General features: G+C 52.0%; 1 long non-coding RNA gene across 2 annotated transcripts; it reads left to right on the forward strand.

Moving 5' to 3' along the window:
• Positions 1–1,009: 1,009 nt before the first annotated feature.
• Positions 1,010–5,640, forward strand: LOC123389190. Of its 2 annotated transcripts, XR_006603759.1 has the most exons (5): positions 1,010–1,911; positions 2,241–2,334; positions 2,815–2,915; positions 4,764–4,891; positions 5,325–5,640. It is a non-coding gene; the product is annotated as an uncharacterized LOC123389190 (long non-coding RNA). The 2 variants fall into 2 exon arrangements; XR_006603758.1 differs by having other exon boundaries at positions 4,764–5,640.
• The last annotated feature ends 392 nt before the right edge of the window (positions 5,641–6,032 follow it).

A 6,032-nucleotide genomic window follows, 5' to 3' on the forward strand; every position in this document is an offset into this window, starting at 1 on the left:
TGAAGAAGGCCAGGTGCCTGAGCAGGGCCCGAGTTTGAGGAATTCAGCTTAGAAGGAAGCGGAGGCTGACAGCCTGGATGGAAACTGGTGGAGGGAGTTCCGTAGGCAGGTGAGACCAGGTTCAGAGGCAGCATGTCTCCACGGTGCTCACCAAGTCCCTAATGGGTTGGGATGGTTATTAACACCCTAGCATGTCAAGAGAAAACAGGTCAGAGCCTCCCATCTGCTAGGCACTGATTTATGAGGTAAGAATTAAAGGACCAAATAGTAGTTTATTAGATAGAGGCTCTTAGTGTGTGTGTGTGCGTGCGTGCGCGCTTGTGTGTGTGTTTTCACATGCCTACATGTGTCTGAGAGAGGTTTCAGCCAGAGAACAGGATCTCTGAAGAGCCCGAGTGGAACATCTTCAGACGGTCTTCATTAGGTCCCCTAGAGACCGCAATCACTTGTTGTCTCATCCAAAACCCACCAATGGGGCAAGAAGAGGCTGTTCCTGATCAAGATGTGTGTGTCCTTGAGGGCCGCAACCTAGCCTGGGTTTCCACCGAGGACAGGACTGGCAGGCTCTGGCCCTCCCGTGCTTCCCCACCCCCGAGCTGGGAGAATTATGGGCAACACCACGGGTGGGCTACAGTAGCTGCGTCCGCAGGCGCCCTTGACTGTTTCCAGTTTTCAGAAAAATGCCTGTGAACTGCAGCCGTCCGGGAACAAGGTGCCGCCGGTAAGCTAGCGGGGTGGGAATGTCAATAAGGGTGCAGCTCAGGCCTGCCCCGCCCTCAGCCCAAGGTGACACGGGGAAGGGGAGATCTAGAACAGTCCGCCCGGGACAAGTCAGAAAATAATGGTGATACAGTGACTCCCAGTTGTTGGCAGGCTTACTACAACTGGAGGTAGTAGGTAGAACTCTTACCCCCACCTTACAGATAAGAACCAGCACTAGAAGAGGTTCTCTGATTCAGTCAAGGTCACCCAGGAGCCTGTAGAAGATCAGGACCCATGTTGCCTGGCTCTAGGGCCTGTGAGGGCAGTCCAGGTGCCCTGTGGTCTCCCAAGCCATTGTGGAGCACAGGTGCCCATGGGCTGGGGATGGGCACACAGAAGGCAGGCCCAGGACCTTGGTGTCCGGCAGCTGGGGTAGGAGCCTGATGCTGGGAGACGGACTTTGATTCCAGAAAGCAAGAGCTTCTTGGGGAGGTGGGGATGAGGCTATTCAGACATTTATTATAAGATGAATTTCTCCCCTGCCCCGTCGCGGGGCTGGAAGAGGACTATTTTAGGAACAGTGAGAGCTGTGTGGGTTCCAATCAGTTGGCGGGGAGCCCGCGAAGCCAGGTACGGACAGAGCTGGGGAGCACTGGAAACCATGCCCATTAGAACAAAATGTTACCCGTGAGGAAGGCTGATGGGGTTTGGGCTACGCGACAGCTGGCAACTGGAGGACACAGGACGACGTGCCGATCTGGGCTATGAGAGGCTCAGGCCTGCTGATGAAGAACAGAGAGGGCCTGCCTCCGCTTGCCAGGAGATCCCGGCTGCCTGCCTGGAGAAGGAGGCCGTACAGTGTGGGCTGGAGGCAAAGCGGGGAAATGGTATGGGGAAACAGCCAGGCAGAGACCCCAGACTCCCTTCCCTGGTGGTCCACCCTCCCTCCCCCACCACAGGAAGTCGGTCAACATGGTTCCTCTGCTGACAACCTCAAAAGCGTAAGACTCCAGGACGGGTCTGCGCGTCTGTGTGTCTGTGTGTGTCTATAAACTTCCCCACTTCTGAGCTGGAACCAGGACTTATTTGGCAAAGAATGTCATCCTGGGGAAGGAGACTGACCGCCCAGAAACAGGAACGTGTAGGTGGTTTCATTTCTCAGAGCTCACGATATGGTTTATTTATCCAAGGCTCTGGGATTTTTCAAAGGTAAATAATGGAATTGTTGAAAGTGTGAAAATGCTTACTTGTGCAAATTTTGAGGGACTCTGTACATATAAGCCCAGGGTCTGTGTCAGCTAAAGCTTGTGTGTGTGTGTGTGTGTGTGTGTGTGTGTGCACGTGTGTATATAAATACTGAGGGGAAATGTGAGAAAACCAAGGCTTATATCATTTTTTGAAAAGAATTTTTCTTTTTTGCAGAAAAGAGTCATGTGCTCTGAATTTTCACTGGAAGGGATTAGAAATATGACTTGTGTTAGTAGATTTGTTTTGGTTTAATGAATTGACTTTTTTTTTTTTTTTCCAATTGGTTTTAGGTTTACAGAAACATGTAATGGAAGATATGGACTTCTCACGTACCCCTCCCCCCCACACCCACTTCCCCCTTTGCTGATATCTTGCATTAGTGTGGTAAGTCTGTTACAGTTGAGCCCATATGGACGTATTATTTTTTTTTTTAAGATTTTATCCATTCTTTTGACAGAGATGAAGCACAAGCAGGGGGAGCGACAGAGGGAGAGGGAGAAGCAGGGTTTCCGCAAAGCAGGGAGCTTGATGCGGGGCTTGATCCCAGGACCTGGGATCATGACCTGAGCTGAAGGCAAGCGCTTAACCGACTGAGCCACCCAGGTCCCCATAATGCATTGTTATTAACTAAAGTCCATATTTCCATCAGCAATCACTCAGTGATCACGCTTCCAGTAGCTCCCTCAACAAGGCAGGTGCCCCAGCCCGGGGCCTCTGGCTCTATCTCTAGCAACTCTGCCAAGATGCGTTTGCCCCTTTGGGCTGGACTGAGGCAGCCCCTCCTCAGCAGCTTTATCTGATCCCCAGGAAACACTCACCCTTCCTTCCCCCCAGCAAACCCCTAAAGCTGTCCCCTCTTCCCAGCCCCACCCTTTAGGTCTTCCATCCAGGAGTCAGATGCCCCGCACTCTGAGTTCCAGTGGACGCGTACGAAGCATTCAAAGGGGTTGGCCTCCAAGCTTAAGGTAATGGGCAGGCACCCCCAACCTACCACCGTCGTGGGGGTGTGGATGGGGGGCTCATGGCACACCAAAGCTTTCTCTAAAATGCTTTCTCATCCAGCTTCCCACCCCTTCCTATATACCTAGGAATCATGTCACCACATTGATATCTTGGTCAAACAGCCAGTTCTGAGTCAAAGCATCTATTTGCTTCACCCGGAACTCCCTTCCCATATCCTTTTAATGGCATCAGGACTTCGTGCCTAAATGACATCAAACTCATACCACCATTTTTACTGTGGTTGTTCTCGAAAGCCTCTCGGCCCAATCATGCTAGCACCTGCTTTCAGCCCTCCCTCACCCAGTTGCCCACCCTCCCTCAGAGAACCCCTGGAATCAGAGTCCAGAGAAAGATTCATAATCAACCATTTTGGTGGTAATATCTACCATTTAGCAAAACATTATGCCCATCATTTTGTATGTATCATTTCAAATAGTCCCATAGCAATGCTGTGACATAGGTACTAATATTATTCTCACTTTACAGGAAAGGAAACAGGAAACCCAGAGAGGTTAAGTAGCTTATCCAAGATCACACAGCCAGGGATCAGAAGGTCAGGATAGGATAGTCCACTGGAATTTCATTTTGGGGTCCAACCCTCCTCCCCCATCAGCCCTCATGGTCCTGGGGGACACTACCGCCCTGCAGGGGAGGACCACGAGACCAGCAAAGGATATTCCCCAGAACTCAATCCTCGGTCCAGGAGACAGATGTGTCTGAGGCCATACAATCAGAGCACTGTTCTGGATGCTACTATTTCAGCTGGACTTGAACTTGCAGTATCGGGTCTGGTGGCAGCAGGCAGCCACTCGGAGGGGAGAGCCCTCCTGAGATTGTGGTCAACACAGAGGAGAGAAGCACAGTAACCTGAAGAGGGGTGCTGGTCCCTGCCAAGCTCCTGGGCCCCTGCATTCAGCTCCACCCACACTTGTCAGACCCCCCTTCCCCTACTAAACTCAAAAGAGCCAAGTTGTCTCCAATCAAGAGCAAAAGCAGAATCCTGAGCCCCTGACACTGGGCCAGTGCTCTTAATCCATTGTCCTACCCTGCATTTGCGGGAGGGGCCTAAGACGGAGAGCTAGGCTCTAGTCACATTCCAGTGTCTGTTGGGATTTGAAGGGTCCCAATAATTAGACTCCATGACCCTTCCTCCCCAAGTTGTGAACCAGATGATGGACTGGCAATGGAAACAGATGGTGACCAAGACACCAGCTTTATGACTGTGGCAGCTGGGGGACAGCGTGGTGTAGGTCAGCAATGACAGCTGGTTTTCTCACACTGCACCCCAGTCGTGGGCGTGCTGCCTACGGTCCTCCCCAGCCAGGGGCCCAACCCGACAAGGCATAGTGTAGGGCACAGAGGAACCAAGCAGAACACGCCCCTCCCCTGAGCACTGGCTTCCAAGGAGCCGGGAAAGGGCTGAGAAGGCTTCCTGCCCTCCCACCCCCATCCATCTGCCCTCAGCAATCAGAGAAGTCACAGCTCCTCCTTTGGGAGCAGCCAGGGAAGGAGGGTGGAGAGAGGGAGGCCCGGAAGTCAGTCTAACAAGCTTCTTCCACCTGGAAGTCCAAGTGAGATCTGAGGACCCTCCCGTCACCTTCCTGGAACAACTGAGAACCCAACGGAAGCTTAAGTCTCACATCCGAAGTGGCGTTCTCTTAGCTCCAAGGTCTCGACCTTGGTACTACTGACATTTGGGATCAGATAATTCAGGGGCGGGGAGGGGGGCTGTCCTTACTGAAATCTCTTTGCAGTATCCCTAGCACCTCACCATCCGCACTTCCAATCATGACTGTCCTAAATGTCCTCAGCTGTCCCCTAGGGATGGACCTGCGCCAGGCTGTGAAGCCCCATTTTACCTGATCACAAGGAGGAGGAAGAACCACCATCCTAGACGCTCCAGCTTCAAGAGCTAGAGGAATGCACTGAGATTGGAAAGGTAGGGACCGGGGCAAAAGGAGAGTGCAGCTATCTATCCCGGAGGTGTTTCTGGTGCCGGGAGTTGGGGGCAAAGTAGGAGCCCAGTTCTTCGCTGGTGGAGCAAAGAGGAATAAATGTGGGGCGTACCTGCTGAAACAGGCAGGACGCTGACCCCACGGGGCAGCTGGGGGATTTCAATGAGGGATGGGAAGCATCCAGAGATAGAGACAAAGGACAGCAAAGCACCTTCCAGATAGTAGTCCCTGGCAGCTGTTACCTCCCTGGTGCCTGAAGGTACAAGGGCAGGAACTGGCCTTTGGACATGAGCCTTGCTTGGCGTGTTGCTGTGGGTAAAGGAATTCAGCCACTGCTCCCCCAGCCCGTCAGATCAAATAAACATCCTGGCCTCACCCTCCATCTATCCTCTCATCTCCTGATGGCGCCTCCCCAAGGCCAAACCCAACTGGAAGCTGGAAGAGAAGAGAACACGGCAGCTACAAGCCACAGAGTTCCGCTTCCCAGAACACAGAGCAAGGCTTCGGAAAGCGGGCCTGGGGGCAAGTGGGGAGTGCCCAGTGCGCACACCAGGGAGAACATTGCAAGGTTGGAAGCGATGGGTTAGAGCCACACAGAGCCACAGGGACAGATCTCAAAAACATGGTACTGGGTGAGACAAAAAAGATAAATAACCTAACACTGTTTGTGTTTCAAATGCATGCACCTAGGGGCACCTGGGAGGCTCAGTGGGTTAAAGCCTCTGCCGTCAGCTCAGGTCATGATCCCAGGGTCCGGGGATCGAGCCCCGCTTCGGGCTCTCTGCTTAGCAGGAAGCCTGGTTTCTCCTCTCTTTCTCTCTCTGCCTGCCTCTCTGCCTACTTGTGATCACTGTCAAATAAATAAATATTTAAAAATAAGATAAAATAAAATGCATGCACCTAAAAATACAAAAGACAAAGCAGCAATACTCTTTTCACAAGGACACCTACAAAGACAAGATTCACTTGCTGGAGTATTTGCCTGTGGCAGGAGAGGGGGTACAGAATGGCAAAAGGCACTGTGGATAAAAGAGAATCACAAACAAAAGAGGCGCCTTGCATGGACTAGTGATAACAGATCAACATGAATTAGGCCTATAATACACTCAAATTTCTGCACAGGAA

The sequence above is a fragment of the Mustela putorius genome, unplaced genomic scaffold (genome assembly GCF_011764305.1).
Source record: "Mustela putorius furo isolate JIRA1106 unplaced genomic scaffold, ASM1176430v1.1 tig00003962_pilon_pilon_pilon, whole genome shotgun sequence".
Classification (NCBI taxonomy): domain Eukaryota; kingdom Metazoa; phylum Chordata; class Mammalia; order Carnivora; family Mustelidae; genus Mustela; species Mustela putorius.